At 40.6% G+C, this 19,731-nt stretch overlaps 1 protein-coding gene across 1 annotated transcript in view; it reads left to right on the top strand.

Annotated features, from left to right (window-relative positions):
* Positions 1–5,211: 5,211 nt before the first annotated feature.
* The window catches only part of LOC124027314 (paladin-like), a gene marked incomplete at its 3' end in the record, with an annotated part of 51,493 nt that continues 36,973 nt past the window's right edge, over positions 5,212–19,731 (top strand). Inside the window, exon 1 of the mRNA XM_046339775.1 lies at positions 5,212–5,573. The remainder of the gene's footprint in view (positions 5,574–19,731) is intronic.

The following is a 19,731-nucleotide window of genomic DNA, read 5'->3' as shown; positions in this document are numbered from 1 at the left end:
CTACCACTACATCCTCCAGTCAGACACACAGCCCTGTGTATACAGCTCAACCTGTAGTAGATGTTACTACTACCACTACATCCTCCAGTCAGACACACAGCCCTGTGTATACAGCTCAACCTGTAGTAGATGTTACTACTACCACTACATCCTCCAGTCAGACACAGACACACAGCCCTGTGTATACAGCTCAACCTGTAGTAGATGTTACTACTACCACTACATCCTCCAGTCAGACACACAGCCCTGTGTATACAGCTCAACCTGTAGTAGATGTTACTACTACCACTACATCCCCTCCAGTCAGACACACAGCCCTGTGTATACAGCTCAACCTGTAGTAGATGTTACTACTACCACTACATCCTCCAGTCAGACACACAGCCCTGTGTATACAGCTCAACCTGTAGTAGATGTTACTACTACCACTACATCCTCCAGTCAGACACACAGCCCTGTGTATACAGCTCAACCTGTAGTAGATGTTACTACTACCACTACATCCTCCAGTCAGACACACAGCCCTGTGTATACAGCTCTGCCCTGTAGTAGAGCTCAACCTGTAGTAGATGTTACTACTACCACTACATCCTCCAGTCAGACACACAGCCCTGTGTATACAGCTCAACTGTAGTAGATGTTACTACTACCACTACATCCTCCAGTCAGACACACAGCCCTGTGTATACAGCTCAACCTGTAGTAGATGTTACTACTACCACTACATCCTCCAGTCAGACACACAGCCCTGTGTATACAGCTCAACCTGTAGTAGATGTTACTACTACCACTACATCCTCCATTCAGACACACAGACACACAGCCCTGTGTATACAGCTCAACCTGTAGTAGATGTTACTACTACCACTACATCCTCCAGTCAGACACACAGCCCTGTGTATACAGCTCAACCTGTAGTAGATGTTACTACTACCACTACATCCTCCAGTCAGACACACAGCCCTGTGTATACAGCTCAACCTGTAGTAGATGTTACTACTACCACTACATCCTCCAGTCAGACACACAGCCCTGTGTATACAGCTCAACCTGTAGTAGATGTTACTACTACCACTACATCCTCCAGTCAGACACACAGCCCTGTGTATACAGCTCAACCTGTAGCAGATGTTACTACTACCACTACAGTCAGACACACAGCCCTCTCAGTCATGTTACTACTACCACTACATCCTCCACACACAGCCCTGTGTATACAGCTCAACCTGTAGTAGATGTTACTACTACCACTACATCCTCCAGTCAGACACACAGCCCTGTGTATACAGCTCAACCTGTAGTAGATGTTACTACTACCACTACATCCTCCAGTCAGACACACAGCCCTGTGTATACAGCTCAACCTGTAGTAGATGTTACTACTACCACTACATCCTCCAGTCAGACACACAGCCCTGTGTATACAGCTCAACCTGTAGCAGATGTTACTACTACCACTACATCCTCCAGTCAGACACACAGCCCTGTGTATACAGCTCAACCTGTAGTAGATGTTACTACTACCACTACATCCTCCAGTCAGACACACAGCCCTGTGTATACAGCTCAACCTGTAGCAGATGTTACTACTACCACTACATCCTCCAGTCAGACACACAGACACACAGCCCTGTGTATACAGCTCAACCTGTAGTAGATGTTACTACTACCACTACATCCTCCAGTCAGACACACAGCCCTGTGTATACAGCTCAACCTGTAGTAGATGTTACTACTACCACTACATCCTCCAGTCAGACACACAGCCCTGTGTATACAGCTCAACCTGTAGTAGATGTTACTACTACCACTACATCCTCCAGTCAGACACACAGCCCTGTGTATACAGCTCAACCTGTAGTAGATGTTACTACTACCACTACATCCTCCAGTCAGACACACAGCCCTGTGTATACAGCTCAACCTGTAGTAGATGTTACTACTACCACTACATCCTCCAGTCAGACACACAGCCCTGTGTATACAGCTCAACCTGTAGTAGATGTTACTACTACCACTACATCCTCCAGTCAGACACACAGCCCTGTGTATACAGCTCAACCTGTAGTAGATGTTACTACTACCACTACATCCTCCAGTCAGACACACAGCCCTGTGTATACAGCTCAACCTGTAGTAGACTACTAGCCATCCTCCAACCTGTATACAGCTCAACCTGTAGCAGATGTTCTAAGCCAGCTGTTCTCATTATCTCAGCTGGAAGTCTATTTGCCCTCTGAGATGAAATGACATCATTCGTTAATTGCTAATGAATGAAGTAATTAGTACGTGGCACTACATTACACGATGGCAACAACGTGCTGGGTGCTGTGATTACCCATCTCCCTAGGGTGCTGTGATTACCCATCTCCCCGGGGTGCTGTGATTACCCATCTCCCTAGGGTGCTGTGATTACCCATCTCCATAGGTGCTGTGATTACCCATCTCCCTAGGGTGCTGTGATTACCCATCTCCCTAGGGTGCTGTGATTACCCATCTCCCTAGGGTGCTGTGATTACCCATCTCCCTGGGGTGCTGTGATTACCCATCTCCCCGGGGTGCTGTGATTACCCATCTCCAAGGGTGCTGTGATTAACCATCTCCCTAGGGTGCTGTGATTACCCATCTCCCAGGGTGCTGTGTGTCTGTTGTGTCTGTGTAGTTCTGCAGTATACAGTAACGATGAGGGTGACGTTGGGAGACGTTGGGACTGATAAACCATGATGGGACTGATAAACCATGATGGGACTGATAAACCATGATGGGACTGATAAACCATGATGGGACTGATAAACCATGATGGGACTGATAAACCAGGATGGGACTGATAAACCATGATGGGACTGATAAACCATGATGGGACTGATAAACCATGATGGGAACATAGATGGCAGCATGGTGGGACTGATAAACCATGATGGGACTGATAAACCAGGATGGGACTGATAAACCAGGATGGGACTGATAAACCATGATGGGACTGATAAACCATGATGGGACTGATAAACCAGGATGGGACTGATAAACCAGGATGGGACTGATAAACCATGATGGGACTGATAAACCATGATGGGAACATAGGTGGCAGCTTGGTGGGACTGATAAAACCAGGATGGGACTGATAAACCAGGATGGGACTGATAAACCATGATGGGACTGATAAACCATGAGGGGAACATAGATGGCAGCATGGTGGGACTGATAAACCATGATGGGACTGATAAACCATGATGGGACTGATAAACCAGGATGGGACTGATAAACCAGGATGGGAACATAGATGGCAGCATGGTGGGACTGATAAACCATGATGGGATAAACCATGATGGGACTGATAAACCAGGATGGGACTGATAAACCAGGATGGGACTGATAAACCAGGATGGGAACATTGCAGCTTGGTCTCTTTTTACCATTTGACGAATTCTTCTTATTTTTTAAAACTTTTTTATTTTTACCACAGACGTCCTTTGAGTTCATTTCATGTCTCTCTGTGCTGTGCTGCCTGTCTGTGCTGCCTCTCTGTGCTGTGCTGCCTCTCTGTGCTGTGCTGCCCTCTGTGCTGTGCTGCCTGTCTGTGCTGTGCTGCCTCTCTGTGCTGTGCTGCCTCTCTGTGCTGCCTCTGTGCTGCCTCTCTGTGCTGTGCTGCCTCTATGTGCTGTGCTGCCTCTCTGTGCTGCCTCTCTGTGCTGTGCTGCCTCTCTGTGCTGCCTCTCTGTGCTGTCTGTCTCTCTGTGCTGTCTGTCTCTCTGTGCTGTCTGTGCTGTGTCTCTGTGCTGTGTCTCTGTGCTGTGTCTCTGTGCTGTCTGTCTCTCTGTGCTGTGTCTCTGTGTGCTGTCTCTCTGTGCTGTCTCTCTTTGCTGTGCAGTCCCCTTGTCTGTCTCTCTGTGCTGTCTGTGTGTCTGTGCTGTGCTGTCTCTCTGTGCTGTCTGTCTGTCTGTCGTCGTATAGAAGGCATGCTGTCTCTCTGTGCTGTGTCTCTGTGCTGCGTCTCTGTGCTGTCTGTTTGTCGTCGTGTAGAAGGCATGCTGTCTCTCTGCTGTGTTTGTCGTCGTGTAGAAGGCATGCTGTCTCTCTGTGCTGTGCTGTCTCTCTGTCTGTCTCTCTGTGCTGTCTGTGTGTCTGTGCTTTGTCTCTGTGCTGTCTCTCTGTGCTGTGTCTCTGTGCTGTCTCCCTGTGCTGTCTGTCTGTCATCATGTAGAAAGCATGCTGTCTCTCTGTGCTGTGCTGTCTCTCTGTGCTGTCTGTGTCTCTGTGCTGTCTGTCTCTCTGTGCTGTCTGTCTCTCTGTGCTGTCTGTCTCTGTGCTGTCTGTCTCTCTGTGTTGTCTGTCTCTGTGCTGTCTCTCTCTGCTGTGCTGTCTCTCTGTCTGTCTCTCTGTGCTGTCTGTGTGTCTGTGCTGTGTCGTCTCTCTTTGCTGTCTCTCTGTGCTGTGTCTCTGTGCTGTCTGTCTCTCTGTGCTGTCTCCCTGTGCTGTCTCTCTGTGCTGTCTGTCTCTCTGTGCTGTCTGTCTCTCTGTGCTGTGTCTCTGTACTGTCTGTCTCTCTGTGCTGTGTCTCTGTGCTGTCTCTCTCTGCTGTGCTGTCTCTCTGCTGTGCTGTCTCCTGTCTGTCTCTCTGTGCTGTCTCTCACTGCTGTGCTGTCTCCCTGCTGTGCTGTCTCTCTGTGCTGTCTGTGTGTCTGTGCTGTGTCTCTGTGCTGTGTCTCTGTGCTGTGTCTCTGTGCTGTCTGTTTGTCGTCGTGTAGAAGGCATGCTGTCTCTCTGTGCTGTGTCTCTGTGCTGTGTCTCTGTGCTGTCTGTTTGTCGTCGTGTAGAAGGCATGCTGTCTCTCTGTGCTGTGTCTCTGTGCTGTCTGTTTGTCGTCGTGTAGAAGGCATGCTGTCTCTCTGTGCTGTGTCTCTGTGCTGTCTCTCTGTGCTGTGTCTCTGTGCTGTCTGTTTGTCGTCGTGTAGAAGGTATGCTGTCTCTCTGTGCTGTCTCTCTGTGCTGTCTGTGTGTCGTCGTGTAGAAGGTATCCAGGAGCCTGAGCTGGTGATTTAGATGGTGAACCGGCTGATGAGCAGTCAGGCACTCAGGGTCCTCCCCCACATCCTCTTCAAATGCATGCGCACACAAACACACCCACCCTGTCACCAATCTGTCTGTTCCTGAGCTGTGTGTCGTTCTTTAGTGCGTTGCGACTCGTGTGTCTATCTCTCTGTGGTGAGTTAGCTGTCTGTCTGCCTCTCTCTCTCTCTCTCTCTGTGGTGAGTTAGCTGTCTGTCTGCCTGCCGTTCCTCTCCACTGCATCCTGACTGACTGAAGAGCTCTGTCATTGACTCATCCCGTTCTTTATAAGGAGGTGTTAATGATGAGCAACCGCTTCACATAATACTGGAACCAGCCAGCCTGAACAGACCAGACTTTAACAGACAGACACAGTCAACCACCGGACTGAAGCCAGCCTCGACAACCACAGAGAGCAGAGCAGAGGGGACTGGAAGAATGTCAGTCTGACGGAGACATAGACTGTTGTTCTGTTTTTATTCTCAATCTTCAAGACTTCCACCCCCTGGATGGTGTGCAGGACACAGGTACTACAAGGCTTTTATTCTCTGTGTCTCTTGGGTTAACAGTACAGTACTACAGGGACACAGGTACTACAAGGCTTTTATTCTCTGTTTCTCAGTACAGTACTACAGGGACACAGGTACTACAAGGCTTTTATTCTCTGTGTCTCTTGGGTTAACAGTACAGTACTACAGGGACACAGGTACTACAAGGCTTTTATTCTCCGTTTCTCAGTACAGTACTACAGGGACACCGGTACTACAAGGCTTTTATTCTCTGTTTCTCAGTACAGTACTACAGGGACACGGGTACTACAAGGATTTTATTATCTGTTTCTCAGTACAGTACTACAGGGACACAGGTACTACAATGCTTTTATTCTCTGTGTCTATTGGGTTAACAGTACAGTACTACAAGGCTTTTATTCTCTGTGTCTCTTGGGTTAACAGTACAGTACTACAGGGACACAGGTACTACAATGCTTTTATTCTCTGTGTCTATTGGGTTAACAGTACAGTACTACAAGGCTTTTATTCTCTGTGTCTCTTGGGTTAACAGTACAGTACTACAGGGACACAGGTACTACAAGGCTTTTAGTCTCTGTGTCTCTTGGGTTAACAGTACAGTACTACAAGGCTTTTTTAGTCTCTGTGTCTCTTGGGTTAACAGTACAGTACTACAAGGCTTTTATTCTCTGTGTCTCTTGGGTTAACAGTACAGTACTACAGGGACACAGGTACTACAAGGCTTTTAGTCTCTGGGTCTCTTGGGTTAACAGTACAGTACTACAAGGCTTTTATTCTCTGTGTCTCTTGGGTTAACAGTACAGTACTACAAGGCTTTTGTTCTCTGTGTCTCTTGGGTTAACAGTACAGTACTACAAGGCGTTTATTCTCTGCGTCTCTTGGGTTAACAGTACAGTACTACAAGGCTTTTGTTCTCTGTGTCTCTTGGGTTAACAGTACAGTACTACAGGGACACAGATACTACAAGGCTTTTAGTCTCTGTGTCTCTTGGGTTAACAGTACAGTACTACAAGGCTTTTATTCTCTGCGTCTCTTGGGTTAACAGTACAGTACTACAAGGCTTTTGTTCTCTGTGTCTCTTGGGTTAACAGTACAGTACTACAAGGCTTTTTGTTCTCTGTGTCTCTTGGGTTAACAGTACAGTACTACAAGGCTTTATTCTCTGTGTCTCTTGGGTTAACAGTACAGTACTACAAGGCTTTTATTCTCTGTGTCTCTTGGGTTAACAGTACAGTACTACAAGGCTTTTGTTCTCTGCGTCTCTTGGGTTAACAGTACAGTACTACAAGGCTTTTGTTCTCTGCGTCTCTTGGGTTAACAGTACAGTACTACAAGGCTTTTATTCTCTGCGTCTCTTGGGTTAACAGTACAGTACTACAAGGCTTTTGTTCTCTGCGTCTCTTGGGTTAACAGTACAGTACTACAAGGCTTTTGTTCTCTGCGTCTCTTGGGTTAACAGTACAGTACTACTTCAGGGAGGAACGATGCACCTTCAGAGGGATCATTGTGACAGCTCTTTCTGAGCATGTTGCAGAAATACTCCCGTGTCTGTCCCTGTCAACAACCTGTGAATGACCTGTAGGGAGATCCCGTCCTACACCATGTGGAAGGGTGTCTCGTCTGATGCTTGTCCTTCCAGACGGCAGAATGTCATGTTGGCGTACCCACGTTGCACAATATCATATGCATGATTACCATGCCTTGGTTATTTGTAAATGTATGCCTACTGAAGCTACACACTTAAAGTATGGAAACCCTCCCACCTGTGTGTTTAGAATGAAGGACGACCTGCTGTACACAACGTTAGTGCAGTGACTAGCCAGTCACCTGAACCCAGCGTGGGCCTCGATACTAGTGGGGTCGTGGAACACAATGAGGAGGGGTGGTTACTGGTGGACAGTTAGTCTCTGTTCTCCCTATGTCCTGCTGATCTGGGATCATTACATCACCAACTATCTTTAGGTAGTCCTCGTTACTCCTGAGAATGCAGTGCATGCTGGGAGAACATATCAAGTTGACAATAACTCCTGTCAAGGTGTCTCTCAAATGTTTTGTTTATTCAATCTTTTATTTCACTTTTTATTTAACCTTTTTAATGAACCTTTTAATTAACCTTTTTAATTAACTAGGCAAGTCAGTTCAGAACAAATTCTTAGTTACAATGACGACCTACCAAAGGCAAAGGCCTCCTCCTGCGGAGATGGGGCCTGGGATAAAAAAATACAAAAATAAATTCAATAAAACTATAGGACAAGATTTACGCATCACGACAAGAAATGATGTGAAAGTCAATGATGTGAACAGATGTATAGTAAAGATGTATAACAAGGCATTGCGAGTGTAGTGAGGCCGTTCTGCTGGTCTGGTGTTTACATGTGGAGGACGTTCTAAACTGACTTGACCTTCTTAATAGCCTGCTGAGGGGAGAAACAAGGTGCTATTGGGTTGAACGGAAAGCATTTGAGAGGCGATTCTGCAGATTTGGTTTTTAGCTCCTCGTTTTGACATGGAATGTTGTCCGATGTCCTCGCGGTGCTGACAGCACAGTGTTGCCAGCAACATTCTCCGGGGTTTCAGAAAACATCCAGGCCACACTACTTCATCCTTGAAATCATAGGGGGATATGAAATTACCGTCTTGAAATAAAGTAAATTACACAGCACTGGTTCAAAATAGATCTACCGTTCCCCTTTTAAACGATCTCTGCTTTAACTGACGAGGGTCTGTGTCATCATTCCCTATTCCCTATATAGTGCACTACTTTAGACCAGAGCCCTGTGCTACCCTATTCCCTATATAGTGCACTACTTTAGACCAGAGCCCTGTGCTACCCTATTCCCTATATAGTGCACTACTTTAGACCAGAGCCCTGTGCTACCCTATTCCCTATATAGTGCACTACTTTAGACCAGAGCCCTGTGCTACCCTATTCCCTATATAGTGCACTACTTTAGACCAGAGCCCTGTGCTACCCTATTCCCTATATAGTGCACTACTTTAGACCAGAGCCCTGTGCTACCCTATTCCCTATGTAGTGCACTACGTTAGACCAGAGCCCTGTGCTACCCTATTCCCTATATAGTGCACTACTTTAGACCAGAGCCCTGTGCTACCCTATTCCCTATATAGTGCACTACTTTAGACCAGAGCCCTGTGCTACCCTATTCCCTATATAGTGCACTACTTTAGACCAGAGCCCTGTGCTACCCTATTCCCTATGTAGTGCACTACTTTAGACCAGAGCCCTGTGCTACCCTATTCCCTATATAGTGCACTACTTTATACCAGAGCCCTGTGCTACCCTATTCCCTATATAGTGCACTACTTTAGACCAGAGCCCTGTGCTACCCTATTCCCTATGTAGTGCACTACTTTAGACCAGAGCCCTGTGCTACCCTATTCCCTATATAGTGCACTACTTTAGACCAGAGCCCTGTGCTACCCTATTCCCTATATAGTGCACTACTTTAGACCAGAGCCCTATATAACCCTATTCCCTATATAGTGCACTACTTTAGACCAGAGCCCTGTGCTACCCTATTCCCTATATAGTGCACTACTTTAGACCAGAGCCCTGTGCTACCCTATTCCCTAATATAGTGCACTACTTTAGACCAGGGATACATAAGCAGTGCACTATGTAGTGAATAGGGAGCCATTTGGGACTTTTTAAAATTGTACCTTTATTTTACTAGGCAAGTCAGTTAAGAACAAATTCTTATTTTCAATGATGGCCTAGGAACAGTGAGTTAACTGCCTGTTCAGGGGCAGAACAACAGATTTGTACCTTGTCAGCTCAGGGATTTGAACTTGCAACCTTCCATTTACTAGTCCAACACTCTAACCACTAGGCTACCTTGACTGGCCCTCGTGAGAGAACACAATGTGACTAACAGGTGCTGTTTAGTCACATTCAACATTTTATTACTGGGTAGCAAAAGTTAACAGGTAGGATTTTTAATAATAATAGTAATATTATGCGATTTAGCAGAGACTTTTATCCACAGAGACTTGCGTGCGTACATGTTTTAACGTAAGGGGTGGTCCCGGGAAATGAAACCAGTTATCCTGGCTTTGCGAAAGAGCCATGCTCTACCAGCTGAGCTACAGAGGACCACGTGTTCCTGGAAGAGGGCAGTGTGGTCAAAACATGGCACTCTGTCTTCTTAAACATCATTTAAAATCACTATGGGCTTATGGTCCTGGAGGCCTGTTATTAGGGTGGCAGGTCTATAGGTTACAGCCTTCTGATTGGCTCCAGGGGTGCTGTACTATGACTGACCCTGTAAAACAACACATTACACTGCACCTATCATACTACTATGACTGACCCTGTAAAACAACACCTATCATACTACTATGACTGACCCTGTAAAACAACACCTATCATACTACTATGACTGACCCTGTAAAACAACACCTATCATACTACTATGACTGACCCTGTAAAACAACACCTATCATACTACTATGACTGACCCTGTAAAACAACACCTATCATACTACTATGACTGACCCTGTAAAACAACACATTACACTGCACCTATCATACTACTATGACTGACCCTGTAAAACAACACCTATCATACTACTATGACTGACCCTGTAAAACAACACCTATCATACTACTATGACTGACCCTGTAGAACAACACCTATCATACTACTATGACTGACCCTGTAAAACAACACCTATCATACTACTATGACTGACCCTGTAAAACAACACATTACACTGCACCTATCATACTACTATGACTGACCCTGTAAAACAACACCTATCATACTACTATGACTGACCCTGTAAAACAACACCTATCATACTACTATGACTGACCCTGTAGAACAACACCTATCATACTACTATGTCTGACCCTGTAAACAACATATTACACTGCACCTATCAAATCAAATCAAATCAAATGTATTTATATAGCCCTTCGTACATCAGCTGATATCTCAAAGTGCTGTACAGAAACCCGGCCTAAAACCCCAAACAGCAAGCAATGCAGGTGTAGAATCCAGTGTATGTGGCAATAAAACATGAAATATATTTTAAAGACAACAGTGTAAAGTGAACAGTATTTAAACAGAAAGACAACAGTGTAAAACAGAAAGACAACAGTGTAAAGTGTACAGTATTTAAACAGAAAGACAACAGTGTAAAGTGTACAGTATTTAAACAGAAAGACAACAGTGTAAAGTGAACAGTATTTAAACAGAAAGACAACAGTGTAAAGTGAACAGTATTTAAACAGAAAGACAACAGTGTAAAACAGAAAGACAACAGTGTAAAGTGTACAGTATTTAAACAGAAAGACAACAGTGTAAAACAGAAAGACAACCGTGTAAAGTGTACAGTATTTAAACAGAAAGACAACAGTGTAAAGTGAACAGTATTTAAACAGAAAGACAACAGTGTAAAGTGTACAGTATTTAAACAGAAAGACAACAGTGTAAAACAGAAAGACAACAGTGTAAAGTGTACAGTATTTAAACAGAAAGACAACAGTGTAAAGTGTACAGTATTTAAACAGAAAGACAACAGTGTAAAACAGAAAGACAACAGTGTAAAGTGTACAGTATTTAAACAGAAAGACAACAGTGTAAAGTGTACAGTATTTAAACAGAAAGACAACAGTGTAAAACAGAAAGACAACAGTGTAAAGTGTACAGTATTTAAACAGAAAGACAACAGTGTAAAGTGTACAGTATTTAAACAGAAAGACAACAGTGTAAAGTATACAGTATTTAAACAGAAAGACAACAGTGTAAAGTGTACAGTATTTAAACAGAAAGACAACAGTGTAAAACAGAAAGACAACAGTGTAAAGTGTACAGTATTTAAACAGAAAGACAACAGTGTAAAATGAACAGTATTTAAACAGAAAGACAACAGTGTAAAACAGAAAGACAACAGTGTAAAGTGAACAGTATTTAAACAGAAAGACAACAGTGTAAAGTGTACAGTATTTAAACAGAAAGACAACAGTGTAAAGTGAACAGTATTTAAACAGAAAGACAACAGTGTAAAGTGAACAGTATTTAAACAGAAAGACAACAGTGTAAAACTGAAAGACAACAGTGTAAAACTGAAAGACAACAGTGTAAAGTGTACAGTATTTAAACAGAAAGACAACAGTGTAAAACAGAAAGACAACAGTGTAAAACTGAAAGACAACAGTGTAAAGTGTACAGTATTTAAACAGAAAGACAACAGTGTAAAACAGAAAGACAACAGTGTAAAGTGTACAGTATTTAAACAGAAAGACAACAGTGTAAAGTGAACAGTATTTAAACAGAAAGACAACAGTGTAAAGTGTACAGTATTTAAACAGAAAGACAACAGTGTAAAGTGAACAGTATTTAAACAGAAAGACAACAGTGTAAAGTGTACAGTATTTAAACAGAAAGACAACAGTGTAAAGTGAACAGTATTTAAACAGAAAGACAACAGTGTAAAGTGTACAGTATTTAAACAGAAAGACAACAGTGTAAAACAGAAAGACAACAGTGTAAAGTGTACAGTATTTAAACAGAAAGACAACAGTGTAAAGTGTACAGTATTTAAACAGAAAGACAACAGTGTAAAGTGAACAGTATTTAAACAGAAGGACAACAGTGTAAAGTGAACAGTATTTAAACAGAAAGACAACAGTGTAAAGTGAACAGTATTTAAACAGAAAGACAACAGTGTAAAGTGAACAGTATTTAAACAGAAAGACAACAGTGTCAAGTGTACAGTATTTAAACAGAAAGACAACAGTGTAAAGTGAACAGTATTTAAACAGAAAGACAACAGTGTCAAGTGTACAGTATTTAAACAGAAAGACAACAGTGTAAAACTGAAAGACAACAGTGTAAAGTGTACAGTATTTAAACAGAAAGACAACAGTGTAAAGTGAACAGTATTTAAACAGAAAGACAACAGTGTCAAGTGTACAGTATTTAAACAGAAAGACAACAGTGTAAAACTGAAAGACAACAGTGTAAAGTGTACAGTATTTAAACAGAAAGACAACAGTGTAAAGTGTACAGTATTTAAACAGAAAGACAACAGTGTAAAGTGAACAGTATTTAAACAGAAAGACAACAGTGTAAAGTGAACAGTATTTAAACTGAAAGACAACAGTGTAAAGTGTACAGTATTTAAACAGAAAGACATCAGTGTAAAGTGAACAGTATTTAAACAGAAAGACAACAGTGTAAAGTGTACAGTATTTAAACAGAAAGACAACAGTGTAAAGTGTACAGTATTTAAACAGAAAGACAACAGTGTAAAGTGAACAGTATTTAAACAGAAAGACAACAGTGTAAAGTGAACAGTATTTAAACAGAAAGACAACAGTGTAAAGTGTACAGTATTTAAACAGAAAGACAACAGTGTAAAACAGAAAGACAACAGTGTAAAGTGTACAGTATTTAAACAGAAAGACAACAGTGTAAAGTGAACAGTATTTAAACAGAAAGACAACAGTGTAAAGTGAACAGTATTTAAACAGAAAGACAACAGTGTAAAGTGTACAGTATTTAAACAGAAAGACAACAGTGTAAAACTGAAAGACAACAGTGTAAAGTGTACAGTATTTAAACAGAAAGACAACAGTGTAAAGTGTACAGTATTTAAACAGAAAGACAACAGTGTAAAGTGTACAGTATTTAAACAGAAAGACAACAGTGTAAAGTGTACAGTATTTAAACAGAAAGACAACAGTGTAAAGTGTACAGTATTTAAACAGAAAGACAACAGTGTAAAGTGTACAGTATTTAAACAGAAAGACAACAGTGTAAAGTGTACAGTATTTAAACAGAAAGACAACAGTGTAAAACTGAAAGACAACAGTGTAAAGTGTACAGTATTTAAACAGAAAGACAACAGTGTAAAGTGTACAGTATTTAAACAGAAAGACAACAGTGTAAAGTGTACAGTATTTAAACAGAAAGACAACAGTGTAAAGTGTACAGTATTTAAACAGAAAGACAACAGTGTAAAGTGTACAGTATTTAAACAGAAAGACAACAGTGTAAAACTGAAAGACAACAGTGTAAAACACAAAGACAACAGTGTAAAGTGAACAGTATTTAAACAGAAAGACAACAGTGTAAAGTGTACAGTATTTAAACAGAAAGACAACAGTGTAAAGTGTACAGTATTTAAACAGAAAGACAACAGTGTAAAACAGAAAGACAACAGTGTAAAGTGTACAGTATTTAAACAGAAAGACAACAGTGTAAAGTGTACAGTATTTAAACAGAAAGACAACAGTGTAAAGTATACAGTATTTAAACAGAAAGACAACAGTGTAAAGTGTACAGTATTTAAACAGAAAGACAACAGTGTAAAACAGAAAGACAACAGTGTAAAGTGTACAGTATTTAAACAGAAAGACAACAGTGTAAAATGAACAGTATTTAAACAGAAAGACAACAGTGTAAAACAGAAAGACAACAGTGTAAAGTGAACAGTATTTAAACAGAAAGACAACAGTGTAAAGTGTACAGTATTTAAACAGAAAGACAACAGTGTAAAGTGAACAGTATTTAAACAGAAAGACAACAGTGTAAAGTGAACAGTATTTAAACAGAAAGACAACAGTGTAAAACTGAAAGACAACAGTGTAAAACTGAAAGACAACAGTGTAAAGTGTACAGTATTTAAACAGAAAGACAACAGTGTAAAACAGAAAGACAACAGTGTAAAACTGAAAGACAACAGTGTAAAGTGTACAGTATTTAAACAGAAAGACAACAGTGTAAAACAGAAAGACAACAGTGTAAAGTGTACAGTATTTAAACAGAAAGACAACAGTGTAAAGTGAACAGTATTTAAACAGAAAGACAACAGTGTAAAGTGTACAGTATTTAAACAGAAAGACAACAGTGTAAAGTGAACAGTATTTAAACAGAAAGACAACAGTGTAAAGTGTACAGTATTTAAACAGAAAGACAACAGTGTAAAGTGAACAGTATTTAAACAGAAAGACAACAGTGTAAAGTGTACAGTATTTAAACAGAAAGACAACAGTGTAAAACAGAAAGACAACAGTGTAAAGTGTACAGTATTTAAACAGAAAGACAACAGTGTAAAGTGTACAGTATTTAAACAGAAAGACAACAGTGTAAAGTGAACAGTATTTAAACAGAAGGACAACAGTGTAAAGTGAACAGTATTTAAACAGAAAGACAACAGTGTAAAGTGAACAGTATTTAAACAGAAAGACAACAGTGTAAAGTGAACAGTATTTAAACAGAAAGACAACAGTGTCAAGTGTACAGTATTTAAACAGAAAGACAACAGTGTAAAGTGAACAGTATTTAAACAGAAAGACAACAGTGTCAAGTGTACAGTATTTAAACAGAAAGACAACAGTGTAAAACTGAAAGACAACAGTGTAAAGTGTACAGTATTTAAACAGAAAGACAACAGTGTAAAGTGAACAGTATTTAAACAGAAAGACAACAGTGTCAAGTGTACAGTATTTAAACAGAAAGACAACAGTGTAAAACTGAAAGACAACAGTGTAAAGTGTACAGTATTTAAACAGAAAGACAACAGTGTAAAGTGTACAGTATTTAAACAGAAAGACAACAGTGTAAAGTGAACAGTATTTAAACAGAAAGACGACAGTGTAAAGTGAACAGTATTTAAACTGAAAGACAACAGTGTAAAGTGTACAGTATTTAAACAGAAAGACATCAGTGTAAAGTGAACAGTATTTAAACAGAAAGACAACAGTGTAAAGTGTACAGTATTTAAACAGAAAGACAACAGTGTAAAGTGTACAGTATTTAAACAGAAAGACAACAGTGTAAAGTGAACAGTATTTAAACAGAAAGACAACAGTGTAAAGTGAACAGTATTTAAACAGAAAGACAACAGTGTAAAGTGTACAGTATTTAAACAGAAAGACAACAGTGTAAAACTGAAAGACAACAGTGTAAAACAGAAAGACAACAGTGTAAAGTGAACAGTATTTAAACAGAAAGACAACAGTGTAAAGTGTACAGTATTTAAACAGAAAGACAACAGTGTAAAGTGAACAGTATTTAAACAGAAAGACAACAGTGTAAAACTGAAAGACAACAGTGTAAAGTGAACAGTATTTAAACAGAAAGACAACAGTGTCAAGTATACAGTATTTAAACAGAAAGACAACAGTGTAAAGTGAACAGTATTTAAACAGAAAGACAACAGTGTAAAGTGAACAGTATTTAAACAGACAGACAACAGTGTAAAGTGTACAGTATTTAAACAGAAAGACAACAGTGTAAAGTGAACAGTATTTAAACAGAAAGACAACAGTGTAAAGTGTACAGTATTTAAACAGAAAGACAACAGTGTAAAGTGTACAGTATTTAAACAGAAAGACAACAGTGTAAAGTGAACAGTATTTAAACAGAAAGACAACAGTGTCAAGTATACAGTATTAATTTTCCCTAGAACAGAATGGACATGGAAGCCTTTTCACTACATTGCTATTATTTATTGGACAGTAGGATCTTCACGTTTTAAAGCTACTGTACTGTCTCTCAGTAGTATACCGGATATTTACTGTACTGTCACTCAGTAGTATACCAGATATTTACTGTACTGTCTCTCAGTAGTATACCGGATATTTACTGTACTGTCGCTCAGTAGTATACCAGATATTTACTGTACTGTCACTCAGTAGTATACCAGATATCTACTGTACTGTCACTCAGTAGTATACCAGATATCTACTGTACTGTCTCTCAGTAGTATACCAGATATCTACTGTACTGTGTCACTCAGTAGTATACCAGATATCTACTGTACTGCGTCACTCAGTAGTATACCAGATATCTACTGTACTGTGTCACTCAGTAGTATACCAGATATCTACTGTACTGTCACTCAGTAGTATACCAGATATCTACTGTACTGTCACTCAGTAGTATACCAAATATCTACTGTACTGCGTCACTCAGTAGTATGCCAGATATCTACTGTACTGTGTCACTCAGTAGTATACCAGCTCAGTAGTATACCAGCTATCTACTGTACTGTCACTCAGTAGTATACCAGATATCTACTGTACTGTCACTCTGTAGTATACCAGATATCTACTGTACTGTGTCACTCAGTAGTATACCAGATATCTACTGTACTGTCACTCAGTAGTATACCAGATATCTACTGTACTGTCACTCAGTAGTATACCAGATATCTACTGTACTGTCACTCAGTAGTATACCAGATATCTACTGTACTGTCACTCAGTAGTATACCAGATATCTACTGTACTGTCACTCAGTTGTATACCGGATGGAATATCTTTCTTTCTTTCTTTCTTTCTTTCTTTCTTTCTTTCTTTCTTTCTTTCTCTCTTTCTTTCTTTCTTTCTTTCTTTCTTTCTTTCTCTCTTTCTTTCTTTCTTTCTTTCTTTCTTTCTTTCTTTCTTTCTTTCTTTCTTTCTTTCTTTCTTTCTTTCTTTCTTTCTTTCTTTCTTTCTTTCTTTCTTTCTTTCTTTCTTTCTTTCTTTCTTTCTTTCTTTCATTAAGTCTTTCTGTGGGTGGAAGCCTATTCACTGATAATTCTTAACTTGTATGGTGGTGAGTTGACTGTATTTTTCAGAGACATCTGTACCCTGTGGGTAGGAAGCGAAGGGCCTGTACCCTGTGGGTAGGAAGCGAAGGGCTTTCATTCACAAACCTTATTGCAAAATAATGGGTGCAGCAACAAACATCGTTCTTGTGCACAAACTGTTGTCCTTGTGTCTTCCTCTTTCAACAGTTGTTTTCTGATAAACATCTCAGTCAGAAGACATTGACTTAAAAAAAACTAAAAAACATTTTGTGCATTTTGGATATTTTAATCTTCAACCATTGCACAATATGCTGATTTCTTCATGGGAACTCAACTGTTGAAGAGGAAATGTTGAAACGAAAATAAAAACAATTTGTGTTAGAGGAAGCGCTGAGCTAATTTCCGTGGCAACGCCGGCTGTGATATTGGACCAATGTCCTGTGGAGTCCCACTTCTCTGTGACCCTGACCTCTGTGATGAAAGACAATCTGATGCAGCATGTGAAGCAGCCCTTCACAGTCTACACCACCGTTCACAAGTTTGGGGTCACTTAGAAATGTCCTTGTTTTTGAAAGAAAATCACATTTTTCTAATGGATGAAATAAGTGATTTTCTTTAAAAAATAAGGGCATTTCTCAGTGACCCCAAACTTTTGAACGGTGGTGTAGACTGTGAAGGGCTGCTTCACACGCTGCATAAATAACATCAAATTGATCAGAAATACAGTGTGGACATTGACAACATTAACAATGACTATTGTATAATGTTTTTAAATGGAATATCTACATATATGTAAAGAGGCCCATCATCAGTAACCATCACTCCTGTGTTCCAATGGTATGTTGTGTTAGCTAATTTCTTCTTTATAATTTTAAAAGGATAATTGATCATTAGAAAACACTTTTGCAATTATGTTAGCACAGCTGGAAAATGTTTAAAGAAGCAATAAAACTGGCCTTTAGACAAGTTGAGTATCTGGAGCATCAGCATTTGTGAGTTCGATTACAGGCTCAAAATGGCCAGAAACACAAAGAACTTTCTTCTAAAACTCGTCAATCTATTCTTGTTCTGAGAAATGAAGGCTATTCCATGTGAGAAATTGCCAAGAGACTGAAGATCTCGTACAACGCTGTGTACCACTCCCTTCACAGAATGTGTACTACTCCCTGGCAGAACGCCAGCATCATTCTGTTAGTTGACCTCATCTGAAAGGCCTGTTACTCTGTTAGTTCACCTCATCTGAAAGGCCTGTTACTCTGTTAGTTCACCTCATCAGAAAGGCCTGTTACTCTGTTAGTTCACCTCATCAGAAAGGCCTGTTACTCTGTTAGTTCACCTCATCTGAAAGGCCTGTTACTCTGTTAGTTCACCTCATCTGAAAGGCCTGTTACTCTGTTAGTTCACCTATTCAGAAAGGCCTGTTAGTTCACCTCATCTGAAAGGCCTGTTACTCTGTTAGTTCACCTCATCAGGGGACCAACTTACTTTTCTTTATCCCAAATGGCAGTCAAATTAAACCCTGATATACATGGATATTTACACAGATACAATATATAAAATAGACAAGATAGTAAGATGAGAGAACACATGATCATGTATTTTATTATCAAAACATAGGACACACCTAGCTTTTCTAGTCCTGTCTGTTAAGACTGTCACTGTCTGTTCCTCTCTCATTGTCAGACTAAGTGAATGTCCTCCATGGAAATCATCAATGTCCATGAACTTCTGATCCTCTAGCTAGCATTATGTTCCGGAGAGAGAGAGAGAGACCCCCTCACACCTCCCGTGCTGTGAATAAGGAGCTCTCTGCAGGCCTCCTCTCTGTATCCTTCCTCTTATTAACAGGCTGAGGCCACCACACCAGGCTCCTGACAGATGTATCCTGAAGCAGCTGCACGCTCCTTCCTGTCTCTGTCTGTGTCTCTCTCTCTGTCTGTCTGTCTGTCTGTCTGTCTGTCTGTCTGTCTGTCTGTCTGTCTGTCTGTCTGTCTGTCTGTCTGTCTGTCTGTCTGTCTGTCTGTCTGTCTGTCTGTCTGTCTGTCTGTCTGTCTGTCTGTCTGTCTGTCTGTCTGTCTGTCTGTCTGTCTCTCTCAATTCAATTTCAATTCAAGGGCTTTATTGGCATGGGAAACATGTGTTAACATTGCCAAAGCAAGTGAGGTAGACAACATACAAAGTGAATATATAAAGTGAAAAACAACAAAAATGAACAGTAAACATTAAACATACAGAAGTTTCAAAACAGTAAAGACATTACAAATGTCATATTATATATATATATATACAATGTACAAATAGTTAAAGGACACAAGATAAAATAAATAAGCATAAATATGGGTTGTATTTACAATTGTGTGTGTTCTTCACTGGTTGCCCTATTCTCGTGGCAACAGGTCACAAATCTTGCTGCTGTGATGGCACACTGTGGAATTTCACCCAGTAGATATGGGAGTTTTTCAAAATTGGATTTGTTTTCGAATTCATTGTGGATCTGTGTGATCTGGGGGAAATATGTATCTCTAATATGGTCATACATTTGGCAGGAGGTTAGGAAGTGCAGCTCAGTTTCCACCTCATTTTGTGGGCAGTGAGCACATAGCCTGTC

This window comes from Oncorhynchus gorbuscha, unplaced genomic scaffold, assembly GCF_021184085.1.
Source record: "Oncorhynchus gorbuscha isolate QuinsamMale2020 ecotype Even-year unplaced genomic scaffold, OgorEven_v1.0 Un_scaffold_3089, whole genome shotgun sequence".
Taxonomy (NCBI): domain Eukaryota; kingdom Metazoa; phylum Chordata; class Actinopteri; order Salmoniformes; family Salmonidae; genus Oncorhynchus; species Oncorhynchus gorbuscha.
Note: the sequence above shows the minus strand (reverse complement) of the source record. Positions and strands in the feature narration are given on the sequence as shown.